Genomic DNA, 23,707 nt, shown 5'->3' on the forward strand with positions numbered 1-23,707 from the left:
GGATAATGACCTCCTCGATAGACCGGAAGTCGAACCTAAACCAAAACTTGACACACTATACAAACCTGCAACACAAGAAAGGTCGGATGGCTATAAGTACCGCTCCTGAGTCACCAGTGCTTTGACCCATCAACATGTTAAAGGTCTATGGGAATGTAGAACAAGTACCCACAGGATAGAGCCTGGTGCACCTGGGGACACACTGGGGACTTATTATGGACTCCTGAGTTGGGGACTGCCCCTAAACATCCCACAAGAGAAAAGCCTTTTGCTACAAGTAGGAGAACTCTAGGCTGGCAGGCGAGAAATATGATGGCCTGGACTTTCAATAGTGCTAAGGCAACTAAAAAACAGGAAGTGACTTTGTGGGCTAAGGTGGTCAGATGGTTAAGACCCCATGAGAATACTAGCCACCAAATAGAGGAGAAGGTAGCCTGTGCTCTGCTGCTTCATGGGGGCACACAGACATCATCTCCTTAGCGTTGGCTATAGAGCACCTCAGGGCAGAATCTGGCTTGAGAGAATCAGAATGGGGCTCATGTGAACCCTGGCATACTTGCGTTGCTAACACTAAGTCTCGTGACTACAATGTGAAGAATGCTCGGGTAGAATCTGATGCACCTCGGAGGGCTGTGTGAAACAACAAAGGGATCTGCAGAGTAATACAGAGGGAGGGACAGTGTGCACTTGCTAATCCGCTGGCCTTTGCACATACAGGAGAAGTTCTAATTAATGGTCATAAGGTTACATCTTTATATGACTCGGGCAGTAACATTTCCATTGTTGCTTGCCATTGCAGCAGCGGGTAAAGATTAAGACACGTCTAACCTGTATTCACAGCCATGTCTGGTATTACAGATCCATTGTTACATCTGTTATGATGGTGTTTTGAAAAGATTGGTGGTGGCGATGATGGAAAACCCTCCATTTCCCGTGGCACTAGGAAGAGATTGGTCAGACATTAATCGTGGTATCACAGTCGCTGCTCCCATAAGAACACTAGGTCTAGTCACGGACGCAGAGCCAGCACCCTCAACTTCCTCCATGCCGTGTATACAGCCGGCAGAGAAAAATTGAGATTGGCTTGTAATGAAACACCCCTTACGTTGCAGCGTGACACCTGATCAGCAAGCACTGTGGTCGACTCGACATTGAATTCGACTCTCTCACACGTCTGCAATTTCAATTTAGGCAGACCCCGTCTTCATTTAAAAGGGAGCAATGAAATGACGATTCCCTTAAATTTGCAAAGAATGCAGTCGTTCGGATAGACGGTCAATGCACAGCACATCCTATGCCACAAGGTCCCTACTTTGTATTAAATAATGATTTTTTATATTGGGTAGCTGAAAATGCGGGGGAGGTAAAATCACTGCTGTTAGTACCACTGACTTACCATCGTCAGGTCTGTGAACTAGCTCATACCTACCTCCTGAGAGCCCATCTAGGCCAAGAAAAAACACTGGAGAGGATCAAACTCTGATTTTTTTGGCCTGGAATAAATGAGGAGGTCCGCCACTTTTGCATATTCTGCCCTGAGTGTCAATTGCAGCAGATTCCTAGGAGGGACTGTGCTCCTCCAATTCCATTACCCCTAATTGACATCCAATTTGAAAGAATCGGGATTATGCTACCTGATATCCTGAAGCTGTTCCGTTGCACTCAGCCACTTCAAAAGCTATCGCATGGGAATTAGTCTTTATGTGAGTTGGCATCCCTAAGGACATCCTGACGAATCAAAGGACGCCTTTTACTTCGGAGACATTTAGGGAAATGGCCAAATTACTGAAAATAAAACATTTAAAGACATTGGTATATCATCCTCAAACCAATGGTCTAGTAGAGAGGTTCAATCAAACTCAAACAGATGTTATGCAAGGTGGTCAATGAGGATGGAAGGAACTGGGATGAGTGGGATGAGTGGGATGAGCCCCCTATCCTTTTTGAATATCGGGAAGTCCCACTGGCCTCTACGGGGTTCTCACCCTTTGAATTAGTATGTGGATGACAACTCTGAGGTATATTGGATAAATTAAAAGAAGGCTGGGAAGAAGAGGCACTTCCCTCTGTAAATATACTTGAATATATCGCATAATTACACGATAGATTTGCAAAAATTAGACCCATTTTAAAATCTCACATGGAGAAGGAGCAAGCGACTCAGAACGGTGGTATGTTTCTTTGGGAATTCCACCTGGGAGATCAGGTCATGGTTTTGATTCCTACTTCGCATTCTAAATTACTGGCACATTGGCAGGGCCCATATGAAGTTAAAAAGAGGAAGGGGCTGGTCGATTATTTGATTAAACATCCAAATTGTTGACCCAGCGAGCATATATATCAAGTAAATTTATTGAAACCATGGAAGGACAGGGAACTTGATTCCTCCTCCGGTCAGTCCTGCTCACTCTTCGCTCACAAATTAACCCTTAACTTTGGTAAAAATTTGACACACCATCAGCGGCAGGAGCTCGAAGCAGTTATCCTGTTTGTCCCAGAGGTAGTGAGTGAACAACCTGGATGGACCTCTCTGGTTGCACATGACATTGTGATGGAACCCGGTGTGATAGTCAGAGAACACCCTTATCATCTTCCCAAAGCTAAAAAGGCAAAAGTGGAGTTGGAGATCAAACGCATGCTGGACCTTGGTGTTATTGAGTAAAGTTATAGTTCCTGGTCCAGTCCCATCATTTTAGTCGGAAAGCTTGACAGGAGCTGAAGGTTTTGCAATGACTTTCGTTGGCTTAACCAAGTCTCCTGATTCGATGCTTATCCAATGCAGTGCTTGGACGACCTCCTTGAGCAGCTAGGACATGTCAAATTTTTGACCACCTTGGATATGAGAAAAGGGTATTGGCAGGTTTCTTTAACGGATTCCGCTAAGGAAAAAAAACAGCATTTAGTACCCCAAGTGGACAGTGGCAATATTGTGTCCTTCCATTTGGATTACATGGGACACCTGCGACCTTCCAACATTTGGTGGACAATGTGCTCTGTCCTCATAATTTGTATAGTGCTACCTACTTGGATGATGTTGTCATCTATTCCTGCACATGGAAGGATCACCTACGGCAGGTTCAAGCTGTATTACGGTAGCTAGCAGAAGCCGTTCTCCGTATTAATCTAAAGAAATGTTATTTTGAATTGATTGAGGCTAAATATTTAGGGTACTTAGTGGGCCATGGTATACTGAGACCACAGTTTTCCAAAATAGACTCCATTTTAAAATGGCCCCATCCGATGACCAAGAGGCAGGTTCAAGCCTTTTTTGGCTTAGCGGGTTACTATTGCCGGTTTGTACCCTGGTTCTCTGAGAGAGTGATGCCCTTGACAAACCTCACAAAGATGGGGAAACCAAATCACGTGGTATGGTATGATAAAATAGAAGCTGCATTCGGTGACCTGAAAATGGCCCTTACGTCAGCTCCTATACTGAAAGCACCAGATTTTTCCATGCCTTTCATCCACCAGATGGACACTTTGGACACAGGTCTTGGAGCTGTGCTCAGCCAGAGTGTTAGAGTGTGAGAGTTGAACACCCCATTATGTACCTAGGTTGGAAACTGCTGGATCGTGTATGCGGCAGTGGAGCGGGAAGCTTTGGTAATCAAATGGGCGATTACTCAGCCGAGGTACTACCTCTTGGGACGTGAGTTCACTCTTGTAACGCACCATGCACCTTTACAGTGGATAGGCTTATATAAGGATTTGAATCCATGTGTCACAAAGTGGTTTTTAGACCTACAGCTGTACAAGTATTTGGTCGTTTATCGCCGGGGTGTACTGCAAGCCAATGCTGATGCCCTTCCCAGTGCCATGACTTCTTGGACAGGCACACCTGACCAATGGGTCTGGGCTGGTGGGGGGCCATGTCATGTATGTGTGAGTAGGAGGACGTTGTATGGACCAAGTGAAAGTAATTCTATGCCAGGCCAGGGTGCACTAAGCCTTCTTTTGCTGTCTTAGCAGACCAGCTGCGGGAAAACCTGTCTGACCCATCCTTGAAGACAGCACTTCCGATTCCAGCAGCTAAGACAACGTCACTTCCGGTTTTGACACTGGAGGCGATGCCACTTCTGGTTCTGGTGCCTAGGCCAAGGTCACTTCTGGTTCCGACACCCAGAGGTAGGTAGAGTAGCCAGAAATTGTACTCAAGTAAGAGTAGCGCTACTTCAAAATAATATTACTCAAGTAGAAGTAAAAAGTAGGCATCCAAAATATTACTCAAGTAAGAGTAAAAAAGTATTTGGTGAAAAGACTACTCAAGTAGTAACTGTTTGATCATAATGATTTATTTTTTCGAAATGTTGTAATAAGACAGACAAAAATAAAAAATAATTTGCAAATTCTGCTATTTCCAAATATAAAATAAAAAATGAGTACAACCTAATAACACCATTACAAAATAAAGATGCACAAATAACACAAAGTTCCAAATCTTAGTTTTTCACAACAAAGCTTTTGAAGCCAGTACAGTACCTACAGTAGATAACATGTATGTTTGAACAGTGCAAACTAAATACAGTGACAAGATATACTGTACACTGACAGTATAATACTGCATATTCACTTGCCCTCCAAATAACACAGCTGATAGAAAATAACATTAGAACAAGGCAGCTTGTGCACGTACAAGAAGTCTCACTTTACCTTGACTGTCTGTGTCTGTGCATGTTTGGTTAAAACATGTTTGTTCTTCACTCAGTGGAGTGATGGTTAAGCTTCAGCAGGAGTTGGCACTCATTTTTCAGTGGAACCTTGGATTGCGAGCAACTTGGTTTGCGAGTGTTTTGCAAGATGAACTAAAATTTTTAATAAATTTTGACTAATAAATTTTGACTTGATAAACGAGCAAGGTCTTGCAATACGAGTACTCCGTATACGCTTTGTCTGCCAAGCGTCACGTGATCACAACTGATCTGATGGTTCTTCTCTCTCTCACTGCGGGATTGTGGGCAATAGTCAGTCAGCATGTCTCACTCATATAGTCAACATCCGTACGAGCGTATACTGTTTACTACAGCATTGTGACCACGTGTGTGTGCTGTGACGTGTGAGTACTTGTCTTGCACCCCAAAACAGGAAGCTGAGTCTCAATACTTTAGGGACACCATCTTTATTTAGCTTGAAACACAAACAGCGTGGTTATTTATTGTAGTGGGATCTGCCACACTCCTTTACACAGATACAGCAGTCAGGCAGGGTCATGCACAGGTTAGTGGCCAAGTAATACTCTGCCCTGCACATTTATAATGTTCCTTGTTCCTTGTATCACCCATCAACGGCAGGTGCTTATAGCAAGACCGCAATCTTTTTGGATTCACTTTTATGACGAACTGCTACAGTGCTGGGTGCCTGCGGTTGCTTCAGGATGGTCTTCCGCATGTCGTCCTGTTGGGTGAAATCCCACAATAGTTTAGAAACTCACTCACACCCGCCATGATTCTTTTCAAAGGTAAAGTGCAGGTTAATTTGTTTAATGTATTTTTACTTTATATTTTGTATTAATCATTTTTATATGAATAGTTTTGGGTTGTGGAACGAGTTTCCATTATTTCTTATGGGGAAATTCGCTTTGATATACGAGTGCTTTGGGTTGCAAGCATGTTTCCAGAACGAATTATGCTCACAAACCGAGGTTCCACTTGTATTCTTTCTTTCCCTGTCCGCTTCTGTGAGGAGTTTGTGCCACTATGCCTCCACAGTTTGTGTGTGGTCACGTGACTGCATGGCTACTTCTGATTTGTGAAATGGAGCCATGTGATTATTGTTGCTACGTCTGATTGGTGAAACAGAGTCTTGTGATTATTGTTGCTACGTCTGATTGGTGAAATGGAGTCTTGTGTTTATTATTGCTATGTCTGATTGGTGAAACAGTCATGCAGTAGATCCACTGTCAAAAATATAGCGTATCTAATGTAAAAAAAGTAACAATTTGAGTGTTGCCCAATGTAGCGGAGTAAGAGTAGCGTTTCTTCTTCACAAATGTACTCAAGTAAAAGTAAAAAGTATGGTGCAGTAAAACTACTGTTAGAAGTACAATTTTTTACAAAAGATACTCAAGTAAATGTAACGGAGCAAATGTAACTCATTAGTACCCACCTCTACCGACACCTGAGATGATGTCATAACAGGGTTACTTCCAGTTTCCCCAACACCACTTCCGGTTTGTCTCCTTAAATCCACCACCTTCCCAAACTAACTCAGTTCATGTATGGACTCCAACCAAGACACTTCTGTCTACCAAATCAATCCATTGCAGCCAGGGCTACCCCAAACCTTTTTAAGTGTGTTGAGTCTAATCTTTTTTAATCACAATTATTTATATATAACCTGTTGGAGATGGCTGGGGTGGCGACCCGGCCGGTACGCATAGGAAGACCGGAGGAGGGCTTATGCCTTCCCCAGACCATGTGGGGGCCATCGCCCTGGTTCCTTTGGGGGCCACAGGTACAGAACTTAGAAGGTCAACCCTGTAGGGGCCCGTGGTCACAACCAGGAGGTGCCCCCGTGCCTTTGGAGCCCTGGACCTCGGCACTTCTGCCACACCCGGAAGGGCCAGGGGGAAGAAGACTGGGGACACCTGGAGTGCCTCCGGGTACACAGCCGGCACTTCTGCCACACTGGGGCGTGTCGGTGGGAGATTGCCGGGAAGCACCTGGAGCACATCTGGGTTTGTATAAAAGGGGCCGCCTCCCTTCATACGATGGCAAGAGTCGGGAGTGGAGTGAATGGAGCTCTGGAGGAGATAAAGAGGTGGCCTGAAGAAGTGAGGCACTGTGTTGTGGCCAGGACATTTGGGGACTTTGGGGTTTGTGTGGCACTTTTGCAAATATGGCACTTTGTAATAAACGTGTTGTGGGTGACATTGACGTGTCTGCCTGTCTGTGGCCGGGCCAGCATCCACAATGGAAACCCAGATGGGACGATCCGCCTGGTTCAAGGCGGGGAATCCCTGATAGAAATAATTTTGTGGACGGCCCGGCGCAGCACGTGCACCCACACAAGACCGCTACTGGACTGCGGAGGGATGTTTCTCACCTGGTGCGGAAGAGAGACAACAGCCAGGGCAAGAGAGCAGCAGGCCCCGACGAGCGTGTGGGCGCTGGAGGCGCCTGGGACAGCATGTCGCCCAGTGAAGTCATGCCAGGGACATTTCCTCGTGCAGACGGGATCCGGGAGGTAAGTTCCCTGCTTGTCGGCAACCGGCCCTGCGGGGCCACGTGTGTTTTCAGTTTACAGAGCAGGGGCTGCCTGGATCCGTGTCAGTGGCGTGGGCATGTCGGTTTGCGGGGCTCCAGCAGCATGGCAGTAGCTATGAGAACTACAGGGAGGAAGCCGCTGCAGCTCGTGAAAGCCCAAAAACACCACCGCACCAGGAAGAGGAGAGCCAAGATGGCCGCGGACCGGAAGTCCCTGTCTGAGACAGGCATGGGATTGGACGGTGTGTCTTGTGTGCCCGCCAATGACTGTACAGAGGCAGAACCAAGAAATGTCCGTCTCGTGCCAGGGAGAGACCCAATTGGGCCAGAGGAAGAGGCCCACAGGAAGTCGCTGGCGTGTGTTGCTGACAGACAGGTAAGCTCACTGCTGGCTAACTTCCTGTCCTTGTTGGCTGCTCTGTCTGAGCTGGAGGTCTGCCTTCAGCCTGCAGAGCAGCAGTTGTTACAGGTGCCGAGTGCCCTCCATGTGGAATTGCAGAAGCTGAGGGGAACAGCGGCCGCGTCGGTGCAGACGCTGCATACATCGTCTTTGTCCGGAGAGGTACGGCGGGGACAGTTAGTAAAGCCGACCCCGTAAAGCATAAAGGACAGCCCACCGAAAATGGCCGTGATTCGAATGATCAGAACTGAGTAGGGTGTTTTCTGACAACAGATGCGACGAGGAGTACTGTGTGTGAGGTGAGGGGTGGAAGATATCAGGGTCTGGCAGGATGAGGGCTGATGAGTGCCCTGGGTCCTAGCGCTCTAAGGCCTGAGCACGCGGCAGTCTCCTATCATTCTGTATGGACACAGACGGGGGTTGGATCTGAGCGTGTGCCATGCACAGACCTAGACTGTCACGGCGTCCAAGAGTAAAAGGAGGAATTGATGGAAGAATGCCAGTTCCTCCGATAAGGGAGGACATGAGGCAGGCGGGAAGTTAGCGGAAAGGAAAGGAGTGCAGGCGGTCCCGTCTGTTGCATTAACAGGAGGGAAACGGAACCCGCAGAGGGCAGGTGCCAGTCGAAGGGGGGAGTGCTGCAAGTGTGCGGCACGAAGGGACACCAGGAAAGGGTGTCCAGGCAGCAGCTCTGCCCCCTTGTTTCTGTGTGTTGCAGGACCGGACCCTGGACGAGCAGTAGGACCCGCTTTATTGGAGACCATCCCTCATTGGACGGGCCGTCTGACTGGAGGACTCTTCGCTGGCGAGGGGGTGCTGCCACAGCTGGTGGAGGCTACGGAGGTGCGAGTGGCTCTTTCCAAAGGGGCACGAAAACCTTGGAGGGTGTGCTGAAGGAGTAGGCCCCGGCGGGCCAGATTGGACCCTGGCATCTCAGGAGTAGGACCCACTTTGGGGGTGAGCTGCCCTTCGCGGGATGTGCTGCTCCGCCCGATGGGTGTTCGCTGGTGGTGGGGCACTGTCGGAGATGGCTGGGGTGGCGAAAGAAGACCAGGAGGAGGGCTTACACCTTTCCCAGACCATGTGGGGGTGACCGCCCTGGTTCCTTTGGGGGCCACGGGTACAGAACTTAGGAGCTCAAACCCGTAGGGGCCCGTGGTCACTACCAGGGGGCGCCCCCATGCCTTTGGAGCCCTGGACTTCGGCACTTCTGCCACACCCGGAGGTGCTGGGGGGAAGAAGACTGGGGACATCCGGAGTGCTTCCGGTTATGCAGCCGGCACTTCCGCAACACTGGGGCGTGTCGGTGGGAGATTGCCAGGAAGCACCTGGAGTACATCCGGGTGTGTATAAAAGGGGCCGCCTCCCTTCATACGATGGCAAGAGTTGGGAGTGGAGTGGACAGAGCTCTGGAGGAAAGAGGTGGCCTGAAGAAGTGAGGCGCTGTGTTGTGGCCAGGACTTTTAGGGACTTTGGGGTTTGTGTGGCACTTTTGTAAATATGGCACTTCCTGGGTTTGTGTGCATCAGTGATCCAGAGATCTACAGTATGTTGTCAGAAGCCATGTTCCACCTAGTATAGCCACCTATGCCAATTTTCTTTAAGTGGAAGGGCTAGACAAACAGCAATCCAAAATTCCCAGACCCCCCCTCCCCCGGTGATGGATCTAAATAACTGTAAACCAGTTTTTTTTAACTAGAATCCCTTGTTTGATATTCACTGGTGTGCACTTAGTGTACAGGTGATCAATATGTTCTATTTGGGTTTAAGTCCAAGAAAGTTGCATAGATCTCCTATATGGGCCCACAACCCATTAAGATGGATGTGAAGACATTTAGGTGATAGACATGGCAGGGTAAAATTCAGGGTTCAAAGACCTTGGAAACAATCTGGCTATTGTCGAAGGAACCAGAGCCCACAGCCCACAGAGGAGGGAAAATCCCTGAGCAGATGTGGGGTTCCTCACAAGTCCATATACAGATGAAGTTTGTATTGGAGGATGAAGTGGTGTGTCAGTTTGACATCACATTTCATAGAGGAGAAAAAGAGATTATTATATGTGTGTGTAGCAGACAGGCTATTCAGAATATCCAGCTATTTTATTAATTTTGTGGCCTGAAGGGTTGCCACTTAAAGTTTATGCAGCCCTAAGATTTCATTTTTTGTGTATCACAGAGATGCCTAGAGGGTGTAATCTCGAGAAGCAGCCTGCCTAATCTTAATAAGAGTGGTGAAATGTTGATTCTTGATTAGAAAATATAAGTAAGAATTTCACTGCACTCTGCACTCAAGTAACCATAATGACCCTATAAACCATGCAAAATGATTCTTTGTTGGAAATCAACTCCAATCAATTGTCTAATCAATAGTTCACATCAAAATTCATATTGCAACATGAAGTTGCTTGTTTGCCTTGTACCAGTACACCTTAAGGCCAAATGTCAATGACCAACTTTCTAGTTAGGCCATATGATCTCAGGTTAAATGTCTACATGGTGAGACAGCTTAGAAGGCAGGAACAGCTAGTAGATGACATTGTTAGGGGTTAGCACAGCTCTCAGCTCCATAAAAGAATTTCCTATTTCTCAGGGCATTGAGTCTGAATGATGCATACTAGTGGAAGTAACTGCAAACACATATGGCTAAATGGTGATTGGTACCTTTCCTAGACACTGCCAGTTGCTGCAGCTATAAAGTTACTAACAAAGGCCTTGACTACAATATTAACTTAAAGGTTTCTAAATTTTACTGAAGTATACAGAGGTACCTTGAGATATGAGCTTAACACTAGAATTACCAAAGCCTGCAAAAAAACCTGTAGATCCGTCTCACCTTAAATCGCTTCGTACCTGACGTCAGCGTTTTTTGTCCTGTAAATGTGTCAATAAGCAGGAAGCAGCAAGCAGCCTGCTATCACATCCCCCCATACTGCACAGTTTTCTCAGCTCAAGTCTGTTTATGTGCATGTCAGTTGCTTAGAGTTGTACAGAGTGAGAAGTCAAGCAAAATGACACCTTTAATAAATACTATATCGTTATTTGGAACACATGCATTTTTTGTGTGTTCCGTGTCTACAGCAATCTATGTAAACACATTGTTAAAACCGTTTTTCATGTTTTAGTAATAATTGACAAAATGTAGACATGAAATGTATAATGTGTGAGGCCTGAAGTCCAAACATCAAATAAACACTTTCACAAAAGGTACAAATATAACAATTATATGTGCCCAAAAAAAAGTCTAACTGCATTCTTGTACCATTGCTTGCGTACTTAAGTGTCAGCAGGCATTTTTCGTGGCATTACACATGTAATTTGTGTGCATGTCCGTGCCAATTAAACAGAGGAAGCTCTGCCGTCTACTTGTGACTTTAAGCTGTAGGAAGATACGTAAAAAAATCACGGTAAATAACATTCGACCTGGCTTTCATAAGTACAATATAAATGCTTCTTATGTAAAGACCATCACAAAACATAATTACAAACAGGAGTTTGCACGATACGTTGGCGATCTCTCTAGGCTGTGCTGTTTCTTTGAAGGACAGGACTTCCTCCTGTATCCAAACGATGCCATCTTTCACCTTTACGCCTGGTGCAGCTGCGTTGTTCTTATATGTGAGAGGACGTTTCTTGTGGGGAGGGCTTCTGTTCGCTTTCTCAAATCTGAGCTCACCTCTGTTACAGCTCATCTTTATTTGAAAGCAACAGTGTCAGATTGGGGCGAGCGTGAATGTGACTGAGAGCATAAAACTGAATAAAAAAATGCTAACCTTTCCAAGTATCATAAATTTACAGCGGCTGTTACAGACTGAAATGAAATGTATGTTTTTATTCTAAAATAGTAAGAATAACAGTAGTTCACTTATCAAAATGGACTTGTACAGGGTCAAAACCATGAAGTTTTGATTACCAGTCAAAAATTGATACCGTTGCACCACTGAAGCGGTCGTATCAAAGGGGTGTCAATGTCACACCCTAAAGCCGGTTCTTTTTCTGCAGTTATATTCTTAAATAAAAATGCACTTGTTGTGTTATACTTGTACATTTTTATTTGATATTTGGACTTCAGTCTTCACACATTATACAGTTCATGTCTACATTTTGTCGTTAGTACTAAAACATGGAAAACGTTTGTGTTTTAGGTATGTGTTCAACATTTCTGACATCCTACACTTACATAGATCTTTGTAGACACGGAACACATGTGAAATGCATGTGTTCCAAATAATGATATATTTTTTTAGCCTATGCAGCTCTACCTGACTCCCTGATAAACAGGGGACAAACAGTTGGGAGAGGTTTTTGCAGTTTCTCTGGCAATGGGGGGAGGGGGGATGGTATAGCAGGCTGCTTGCTGCTTGGGATTATCGACACATTCAAACTACAAAAGACGCTGAATGGAGAGGTGCGAGTGGATTTAAGGTGGGCCAGAATTACGAGTTTTCTTGTGTGCTTTGGTAGTTCTAGTGTTATTTCATTCCGTGACCGAGCTCGAAAGTCAAAATGCTCGTATCTCAAATCAGTTTTCCCCATTGAAATTAATTGAAATGAGATTAATTCGTGCCAGCCCCAAAAACCCACGTTTGTAATGATTTCAACATTAGAAAAATGTATTTATAATGAACAAATATTGTATACAAACAAAATAAAACCTAATACATAAAAGAGAATCTGAAGAAATAAACAGATGTTGGCAGAGCCAGTTAGCATATTGTATTATTTTTTTTCTTTCACTTCACTTTTGCTTAACTTAATTTTCTTCTTCACTAGTTTTTTTCTTTTTTGCCACACTTTCTTCACTTTCATTTGCAAGGCGTTTCAATAGAAACCTGTCCAAGAAGCTTTGTTTCTTCCTCCCCTTTAGAATGTTTCTGAAATGAGTTAAGCAAGTGTCATTAAATAGTGCCGCTGCACGACCAGTTGCAACTTTTTCAGGGTGTTTCTTTTCAATAAAATCCTAAACTTTTTCCCACAGTGCCAACACTTCCTTTATCTCACTTGAAGAGATAACCTCCTCCACCTCTGGCTCCTCTGCAATACCAATCTCCTGCAGAACCTCCATATGTTGCTGCGTCTGTAGATCCGCCAACTCCTCCGTCATCAGTCGTCAGTTCCTCGGAATGTGCTGTGACAAGTTCTTTGATGGCTCATATTTCAAATTTTGACTCATAACTCAAGGCAAAAAATCGACCCAGTGAAAGCTTGTTTCTTAAAAAACTTGTACGTTGGGGCACTCGTATCTCAAGGTACCACTGTACTGACAGGTCAAAAAAGCACATGCTGTAGCTGTGGGTCAAGCAAAGAACCACATGTGGGAGAAATTCTGCAATACCAAATTGCTTCTAGCAAACTGTCTGAATTTTCTTTGCGGGGTGGGAAACAATTGATTAATTTCAGATATCTTTGCAAGGAAATAGGAGAAGCTTCACAAAACTCTAAACCGAGTTGATACTCATTGAACATTTAATGACAACTGCTTGTGTACAAAGAAACCTTCGGTTTTTGTTTTAAATGCACTTTTCATTAATAATCAGATGTATTGAGTGTGTTAACAATTATTAATTAATTTTTGTAGAGCAATGCCCTTGAGAATTTTAAAGATGAAAATTAGGTCTCGAAGTGTCATGGTGGTGCAATGGTGCAGCCTCATAGCTTCAAAGTTCTGTGTTCATATCCTGGCCTGGTCCCTGTGTTTATTGAATTAACACACAATGTGTCTGCCTGGGTTTCACCTCACATCCAGTGTGAGTAATTGCAGAGATAGTAAGTGCACCTTTATACTATCACCCTATCCAAAGTTGGTTACTTCCTTGTCCCTGATGCTGTGCATAACCCTAAACTTTATTAAGATGGTACATTAATGTATGGATGGATCTGGTCCCCATGCATGCTTCTTTGTTGAAGAGAAGATTAATTAGCTCTGTCTGTCACAGCAGGACAGGCCCTACAGTAGTGGGAAGAGCTTGGTTGTTGTTCTCTGGGCAGCTTTTTGATCTGTCATTTATTCATTGTGTGGTGATCAGCAGCATACAGAACAGCACACAGTACTGCATATCTGGACAACTTGAACACTATAGACTCTGAGCATAAAGTATCCCTATCATTTCATTAACCATTTTAATTACTTTAAGGATTACAATGTTGTCAAGATTAAAACTCTACAATCTTTTGTAGAGTTCCCATGTTGTAGCTCAGTCTTGTCCATTGGAATTCACTTATATTTTATGTTTCCTAGCATGTAGTAATTTGTATTTGTAATAATCTGAACTTTCCAACTTTGCACCCTGTAAGAGCCAATCTTAGAAAGTTAAAGTTTTGAGTTAAACTCATATTAATGTTTGCTTAATTTGAATAGAATATAAATTTCTTCCATAGTCATAGCTTATGGTATAGTCTTTTCCCACTATAAGTTAGTAAGAGATAGAACCTTCTTACTGTAACTGAGAAACAGTGTGATAATGGATTCAGTTGTGTTTAGAACAGGTCCCAGTACATAGGGACTTAAAAGACCCATTTTCTACTCAGAGATGGGATAAGCGTAAAGTTTTCTGACTGTTTTGAAATGGCTCAGAAATGTAAAGTATTTGAGATGTAACAAGATTAAGCTTAGAACTGATCTTTTCTTAACATTATTTTTTTCTCTTTTTGCTATTTTAATTTCCTTTTCTGTGTGAACTGTTTTATTTTGAAACTTAACTAAACTTTTAAAAACGAAGATATTTCGTCTGTGGAAGCATTTCGGCGCGTCAAGCTTTTGTTGAATCCCATTTTTTGAGTTAGAGCTGCTGAACTTTGTTAATTTTGGGAAAATGCAGCTACACACCCAATTCTGAAGACTGTTCTAAAGGTGTTTCTAAGCATTTTTTATTTCTTATTTCATATTAGGGTCATCTGTGAATGTTACAATTTTATACACTTTGTCTAAATCATTGTGATTAAAATACTTTGTAAAGAGTACTTATTCTAAAGCAGGGACTCCACTAATGGCCTTACATATATCTGTTTCCTTCCCATTGTACAACCTGTAATCCAATTGTATAAATTACCATTGGTGCTGATGGCTTCTAACTTCAAGATTAATTTTCAATAAAGCTATCAATCTTTTTTGTTTTCCAATCCTACAATCCGAGACAGAGATGGAAGATATCAGGCCGTCCAAGTTGGGCTTTAGCATACAGTATGTCTTAGTTAATGACAAAGCAGTGGAAATGCAGTATGTCAGTAGCAAATAGAGGTGTATGGTGTTGGCGCAGATCTGACTTTTCATCAAGTGGTTTCAAGGATATACAGCTGTCTAAAGGATGAAACCCTGTGTGCAGTATTTCACAATTAAATGTTGCAGTTCTGCAGCATTTAGTATAACATTCATTGCCTGGTGTCTGTTGCCCACACCATTGAACCATCTTTTTGACTCTGGCTGCGGTGTGCAACATTCCTGTCTGAGGCCCTTATTGGCCATGTTTGCTTTTCACATGAGTGATAAATCCACTCTGCATCTGGCATTAGAGCAACAAGATTTATGTCCTTCCCCTAACCTTATTCCGCAGTAGGAGGCAAAAATAAACGACCACGTCGTTGAGGTAGCTGGCGACCAGGAGGAATATATAAAGCTGCGGAGGGGCTGTGAATTCCTAATGACGATATTCTTGTGAAGCCCAAATTCTGTCAAAAGTAGTGTGTTTGCTTTATTTTTGCAAAAAGCAGGTTTTAAAGGCAAGAAAAATCAGATGCTGGAAGCCAAGGTTATGAACATGAGGCTTGCTGTTCAACACAGTTTTTGTCCAGCAGAGTGCACTCTGCATCTCTCTTTACTTAGTCAGCACCAATGAAACAAATAACAGCTTCTTTTTAATGGCCCTCACATGAGTGTGTGATCAGCATGTGCCTTTTCCCATGGGCCAGGACCACCTTATCCACTTTCTCCATAGGAGACCGCATTTATTTTCAATTGTGTCCAAGGATGCTGAGTTGTGTGTCCACTTTCATTTTGGTAAAGCTACTTATTGTATGTGAACTGACACCTGTATGAGTTACACCTCTTCAGTTTCATGCTCAGTGCTCAATGAAACAATATCCTGCCCTTCCATTTTAGCCCCACCTGTTTTTACTTCATAGTTTTAAAAGGGAACCACCATTATCTTTTTAACAATAAACTATTTAAATATTATGTGTGTTATTTTAAATCCCAGCAATAATAGTTGTCAATCTCTCCAAGCCTGTGGGTAGAAAATACATCCTGATTCTCATTTTATCCCCATGTAAGAGTACTACAGTTATGGTCAGGGATAGTGGGTTTAGGGCTGTTTGTGTAAATGTGTGAGTCAGGGACAGATTCTATGTCTGAAGGGGTTTAAAACAGAGAGCTCTTCACTCAGTCCTATTTCAGCAAAAAGGCATCCACCTTTACTGCAGTCTGTGGAAAGATGTGATGTAGGGTTTATAGTCATCCCACCTATGTTAAGATGTCTTGTGACAGCTTTGTAGAGACTGGGACAGCCTTGAAGTTGTTGCCCTGAGACAAAAAAATCATTGTCTGCACTTTAAGAAATGTGAAGATTTTACAGTCATTTTAAAGCAAAGTAACAATTTCAAGACATATGATGAAAAGACAAGAAAAGGCACTACACCACTGCTAGTCTCCTAAAGTTTGAAAAACATGAGGCTACTGGACAGAACTAGGCCACAAAGTAGTCTTAACAGAGCCACAAGAACAATGGAAATATGTGCGAATTTGGTGTATGTCTTGTCTAAGATGTCTTTTGTAAGGGGCAAGGATGTTGAACTCTGATATGCCTGGTCTAACATTAGCGACGATAGCTGGAGATACCACTTGGAAACACCTGCGGTACCAATGTAGTTCAGGGCAAATATAACCTATAATTACTACATTGTTCTATAATCTGTGTTTTAATTGGTTATGCAAACATATAAATACTTTTTTCAGAAGTTTCATATTTTACACAGTTGAAGTAATGCAGTCAGAATTTGGGAGCAACAGTAGACAGAGGAGTGAAATTGTGCTTGAGAACTGCGCTTTCAGGTGGATAAATTAAATTATCCCATCAGGAAGACGGGGTAAAACCTGTATTATAGGATAATTTGTACAGTTAGATTTTTGTTCAGTTTTAAACCTTAAGGTTATGGGGACAGTGGTGTGGCTCAGTGGTTGGCATTGCTGCTTCATGGTTTGTGATTCTCGATTTGGATTCCAGCCATGACACTGGTTGTGAGGAGCCTTTTGGTTTTAACTACATGCTCACACATGCCAAAGACAGGCAGGTTAGATTTCCTTCTTCCTCTATCTTGTCTTGAATGGGTATATGACCCATTATTAGATTGGCATTTCATCAGAATTGGTTACTGCCTTGTGTCCAGTGCTGCAGGATGAGGCCTTTGCTCCCTGTAATCCTTATTTGGTGGTTTCATTACATGTGGCTAGGTTTTTTCTATACCTGTTTAACTTTTAAGCAAAACCATTGTTTTAACACTCCTTAAACACTTCCCTTGTGTTGGAAAGGTGCCTTTGTTGACACTGATGAAGTTTGTAGTGCTTCTTCTTCTTTTGGCTACTCCTGATAGGGGTCACCACATCGGATCAACTTTTTCCATATCCTACTGTCCTCTGCATTTTGCTCTGCTTTACCCACCACCTGCATGTCTTCTCTCACCACATCCATTAACCTCCTCTTAGGTCTTCTTTTTTCTTGTTACCTGGCAGTTCCATCCTTAGCATTCTTTTACCAATATATCCAGTATCTCTCCTCTGCACATATCCAAACCAACACAACCTCACCCCTCTGACTTTGTCTTTAAACTGTCCAACTTTAGCTGACCCTCTAATGTACTCATTTCTAATTCTGTCCATCCTCGTTACACCCAATGCAAATCTTAACATATTTGATTTTGCCACCACCAGCTCTGTCTCCTGTTTTTTGGTCAGTGCCAATGTCTCCAATCCATATAACATAGCTGGTCTCACTACCATCCTGTAGACTTTCCCTTTCACTCTTGCCAATACCCATCTGTCACAAATTACTGCTGACTCTCTTCTCCTTGCATTCCATCCTGCCTGCACTCTCTTCTTCACCCCTCTTCCACACTCTCTATTACTCTGGATTGTTGATCCCTTCCAGACACATTTTCCCAATCCTCTCCCAACAACAAGCCAGAAGTATACAATAAATATTCAACAATCCACAATTCTTCCACTTTCTCCACCTCTGTTGAGTTTTGCCCACTGCCTCCCAGCTCTGACTCCCTGAGCTAAGGCATCAGGCAGGTTTCCCTACAGGATGTGGTGAGCGGCTGGGTACGCCTCCTCTGGACCTCAAGGGGGCAGCCGCTCTGGTTGGTATGGGGACCACGGGAACAGAGCATGGAAGCTCAATCCTATAGGAGCCTGTGGTCACCGCCTGATGCCTGTGAAGTCCTGGACGTCCACACTTCCGCCACACCCAGGAGGGCTGGGGCAAGGAATACCAGGGACAGCCGGCACTTCCGGAAGAGCCTGCGGAAGTTCATCGAGAGGCATCTGAAGTCAGGTAGAAGAGGACGAAGCCTGGAGGAGAGGAGTGGAGGCGGTGAAGGAAAGGCATAGTTGTTGAGGGCCTGGACTTGAAGGGTAATTAGTATGGGAGTACTGGGTTGTGTGTGCATTTGTAAATAGAATAATGTATAATAAACGTGTGTTGGGTGATAAAACATTGGTGTCTCTGCCTGTCTGTGTCCGGGCTGTTACTGATAGTGAGGGATGAACAGCTGCTGTGCCAGTTTCTGTAGCTGTTGGGCATCCTGATCAGGATGGGAATAGTAATTTGTCCCGGCCAGGTATTGCCCCACTTCTTCCATCCCTCTGTTGTGCAATCCTGACTGAGTAAGGAATCCTCTTCTGCACTGGGCAGGATGCCCATCCGTCCTCTGGGGCACATACAACATGAATTCTGTCTTTTTCCAAATTAACTTCATTCTTCTCCTCTCTAGAGCATGTCTTCATCTTTCCAGGGTCTCCTCAACCTGGTCCCTACTGTTGCTACAGATCATAATGTGATCAGCATACATCATAGACCATGGGGGACTCCTGTCTAATCTTGTCTGTCAACCTGTCCATCACCATTGTAAATAAGAAAGGGCACAGAGCCAATCCCTCATGTAATCCCACCTCCAATTTGAATGCATACGACACTGTTACGACAGACCTCTCCACTGTCACACTTCCCTCGTACATATCCTGTACAACTCTTACATACTTCTCTGCCATTTTCAACTTCCTCATACAATACCACAACTCCTTTCTAAGAACCCTGTGATATGCTTTCACCAGACACACAAACACACAATGCATCTCCTTCTGGCCTTCTCTATACTTCTTCATCAACACCCTCAGAGCAAACATCACATCTGTGGTGCTCTTTCCTGACATGAAACCATACTGCTTATCGCTAATCATCACCTGCCTTCTTAACCTAGCTTCCACTACTCTTTCCCATAACTTCATGTTGTGGCTTATCAGTTTTATCCCTCCGTAGTTTCTACAGCTCTGCACATCCCCTTTATTTTTTAAAACCATTACCAGTACACTTCTTCTCCACTCCTCAGGCATCCTTTCACTTTTCAAGATTGCATTAAACAATCTTGTTAAAAACTCCACTGCCATCTCTTTGAAAGACCTCCATGCTTCTACAGGTAAAAAACTCCACTGCCATCTCTCCTAAACACCTCCATGCATCCACGTGTATGTCATCTGGACCAACAGCCTTTCCATTTTACATCCTCTTCATAGCTGTCCTTATTTCCTCCTTGCTAATCCATTGCACTTCCTGATTTACTATCTCCACATCATCCAACCTTGTCTCACTCTCATTCTCTTCATTCATCAGCCTCTCAAAGTACTCTTACCATATGCTCAACACACCCTTCTTGTTTACGAATATGTTTCCATGTTTATCCTTTATCATCCTAACCTGCTGCACATCTTTCCCAGCTTGTTCCCTCTGTCTAAACGTCTGTACAGGTCCTTTTCTCCCTCCTTAGTGTCCAGCCTCTCATACAGCTCATCATATGCCTTTTCTTTAGCTTTCACCAACTCTCTCTTCACCTTAAGCCTTATCTCCTTGTACTCCTGTCTACTTTCTGCATCTATCAGACTATCCCACTTCTTCTTCCCCAACCTATTCCTCTGTATACTCTCCTGTACATCCCCATTCCATCACCAGCTTTCCTTTTCTTCCTTCTTCTGTCCAGATGTCATGCCAACCACCATTCTTGCTGTCACCCTTACTACTTTTACTGTAGTTGCCCAGCTGTCTGGTAAATCTTCACTGCCACCCAGTGCCTGTTTTACCTTCTCCCTGAACTCAACCTTGCATTCTTCCTTTTTCAGATTTCACCATTTGATCCTTGGCTGTGCCCTCACCCTCCTCCTGTTTTCGATCTCCAACGTCATCCTACAGACCAGTATGTCACGAGTGTTTTAGAGGTGAAAGAGTGCCATTCAGAATAATGATTTTGAACATGGAAACTGAAGGTATGATTAGTAATGTTGTTAGTGCATATGCCCTGCAAGTTGGGTTTGCAGTGGATGAGAAATAAGATTTCTAGAGTGAGTTGAATGAAGTGGTAGAGAGTGTATCCAAGGGAGACAGAGAGGTGATTGGAGCAGATTTCAATGGACATATTGATGAAGGGAACGAAGGAGATGAGGAGGTGATGTGTAGGTATGATGTCAAGGAGTGGAATGTAGAAGGTCAGATGTTAGTAGATTTTGCGAAAAGGATGGCAATGGCTGTGTTGAATGCGTATTTTAAGAAGAGGGAGGAAAATATGGCTAATGTACAAGAGTGGAGGAACAGGCACACAAGTAGATTATATCCTAGGCAGAAGGGTCAGTGTAAAGAAGATTGTAGACTGCGTCACAAAAAGACTCCAGACAGTCAAAAAGGGTTGGAGTAGCCACCCGTATATTATGATCCTGGCTGCAAAAGGTTGAAAATTGATTGAGTAGTTTACAAGACTGAATTCAAAACAGAACTGACTATGTGGAGGTAAGACGGCGGTTTTAAGGGCTGGTGGAGGAAATGATGTAATCTATGCTGGAACCAGAAATGATGTTATCAGAGGTGCCAGAACTGAAAGTGCCGTCATCAGAGGCGCCGAAACCAGAAGGGACATTATCAGAGCTGCCGGGACCTGACGGGATTTCCCGGGAATGTTCTGCAAAGAACTGAGAGAGACAGTCAGCACACTCCGCCATCCCCCTGGTCTGATGTAGTATTCCACTTACTCAAGGTCATTAGCTGCCTCCTAATCGCACATGTGTGACAACTGTTAAATGATGGCTGGTAGTGTAGTGTAGTTAGGCAGTATATGATGGTGGTCTGTAGGTTGACACTGGAGATCAAGAAGAGGAGTAGAGTAGTGCTGAAAACCTTTTTATGCGTATAGCTGGTAGATGGTGTCATATCAAGTAAATAACTAATTTTGTCAACACAAGATGAATAGGATATAGCATCTTTAGGAAATATAAATGGCAATAAGAACAAATATGATATCATGTTTGGGGGAAGGGATATATGTCAGCTTAAAAGTATCTTTTTCTTTCCTTCTGGTTTTGTTTTTATAGGCAAAATCACAAGCAATTGCAAGCAGATGAAGGAGCCATACATGTCCAGTGCTGCATATGTTTAAAAAGCAGAACCCTCATCCGTCTACATGTTTACCAAAACAAATTAACACAAGAGGGAAGCTGGTAACTGAATATCCCTCAGAGAGTCAACTCCAGTACTAAAAACTTTGTGGATGAGATCAACAATGAGGTCAATGTCAGGGGAGCCAAGAGCACACAGGATAGGGGGAAGGGGATATGCAAAATAAAGAGAACAAAAACCATGACCTGGTTGGTCAGCACCAGGTACTAAAGTCCCTAGGGCAAGTTGTCCAAAAACTCCAAAAAGCAGGTACAATCCTAGTAAGAGTCACAGTTCTATGAAAGCGCAGAACATCAATGACATGGAGTGTCAGACCAAGCATAGGATCAACCAGATAACTTAAAGGACCCTGCAGAGCCAGAGGGACACATGGTTGTCAGACACTCAAGTACCTCAGAGCAAGAAAGGTACTCAATACTCTCTCAAGCCAAAACTTGACCAGAGCTTCTAAGGGGTGATACACTGTAACCACTACACATGAAGCTTTCCTTACTGAAGTGAAACCAAACACTCACAAAATGATTGTAAATTTCTAATTCCAGGGCAACATAATGCCCACTTAGTGGACCCAAGTAAAATCATATTATACCACATTGTTTCTTTGATGAACCTGAGAAAGCTGTCTAGCAGGTTTCACCCAGAAGAGAACTTCTCCTGGAAGAACAACCCTGGACAAGGAACTACAGCCGTCTGGCTCCCTCTCAATGGAACCCAGGGTATGGAGCTGGAATGCAAACCATCTGGGAGTATGCGTTCTTCCTTAGAAAATCATCTCCAGCCCCAGCGCCCAAAACTGAATCAACAATCAGCACATAAAATCAAAAACGTCTGATGGACTCGATTCATCTTAACAGCTGGCCAAGAGGTGAACTCACTGCTCTTGACAATCGAAGCTTTTACTGAGAATATTTAAGGGATTCATTATATTACGGGATTTTTTGTTTTTTTTCTGGTCTGTCTGCTTTCGTGTCTCCTGTAACATGTTCCACTTGGAAAGATACAAACAATTGGAGTCAATTTCACAAAACGCAATGCAGTAATAACCCTGAAGGGCAGCACGGCCCCGTAACCTGTGCACATTCAGTATGGATTCTTGTCGCCTGTGCATTTCTGATAAGGCAGATCGTTGACATAATTGCCTGGCGGCTTGCCAGGCATTCAATGCCTTCTCTCTTACTCATGTTTTTACTGAGAGCAAGACGGCTGTTTTTTGTCAGTGCTAATCAGACCCTCAGCCTCTCTGTAGGCCTTCGCCAAGTCTTGTACATTTTGAACGAGACTATGGCAGGCAGATAGGGGGGCTGCTGGCAGGGCCACAATGTGAGATAAAGTTAGGAATTCAGGGGAGTCTCCAGCCAACTCTCTGCAGCCATTTATTCCTTTAATGCCAGGAGTATCCATCTAGTAGTATACAGGTGACACTCTCTCAGACTGCCATACTGGTCATAAGTAGGGCACTGGAGAGGAAGCCGACTTGGCTGAATATACTTGTCAGTTAGTCAGTCTTTATGTTAGAGTATAGCAGTAACGTCTTGAGATTGCACACCATTGGCAGGACATGAACACTGCAAAGGCTAGAACAAGAAATGACACAATGTTAAGGAAAATTCAGAATCAACTGAGTCTTGTACCAGAAAGACAACACACACTCTGCATGGAGGTGCAATGTAAGGGGTGCCAAGTCAAATGCTATGGCACAAGACTTAAGACATTTAAAGAAATGACATATAAGCAGGTGTGAGTGGGACTTGCACACAGTATGCTAGTACAAACACAGAATACTTTTTTATCAAAATCAGAAAAAGCTTGTATAAATTACTGCCATTTTTTTCTAAACCCCAATGATATCAACTAAGCAACGCAAAGCTGTAAACCACACCCACAATGTCCTTATTGATATGTGTACATCTACTTCCTATTAGCAAGGTCTGATATATCCACCTCCATTCCACTCTTGCCTGTCGTGTGATTGCCATTGCACTCAAACATCATTGTGGAGCTCAACAGTATGGCAGACTCTCAGAGTAGAACATCTGCTTTTCCACATTGTGAGGAAGCCAGGTAATTTGTAAAATGCATTGGAAATGTAATTAGGGCTCCTCTTAGGAGTGGCCCACTGGAAGAAGTTCTGGAGGGAGACCCAGGACATGCTGAAGTGGCTATATATCTTGACTAGCCTAAGACCTTCTACAAATTTGTGAAATAGTTCTGAGGGTACCCTATCATGTTGCCATCACCACCTGCATGAAGAACTACTATTAGAAAGTGAAGAAATTTATACACAGGTGCATGCGTTTGGAAAATGGATTACTCAGGTGTCTTGCATTGTTTAGTGCTACTGTGTCACAGCTGCAAAAGAATGAATTCAAGTCCTATCTAGTCACTGTACGTGTGGAGTTTGCA

This window comes from Polypterus senegalus, chromosome 6 (genome assembly GCF_016835505.1).
Source record: "Polypterus senegalus isolate Bchr_013 chromosome 6, ASM1683550v1, whole genome shotgun sequence".
Lineage (NCBI taxonomy): Eukaryota > Metazoa > Chordata > Cladistia > Polypteriformes > Polypteridae > Polypterus > Polypterus senegalus.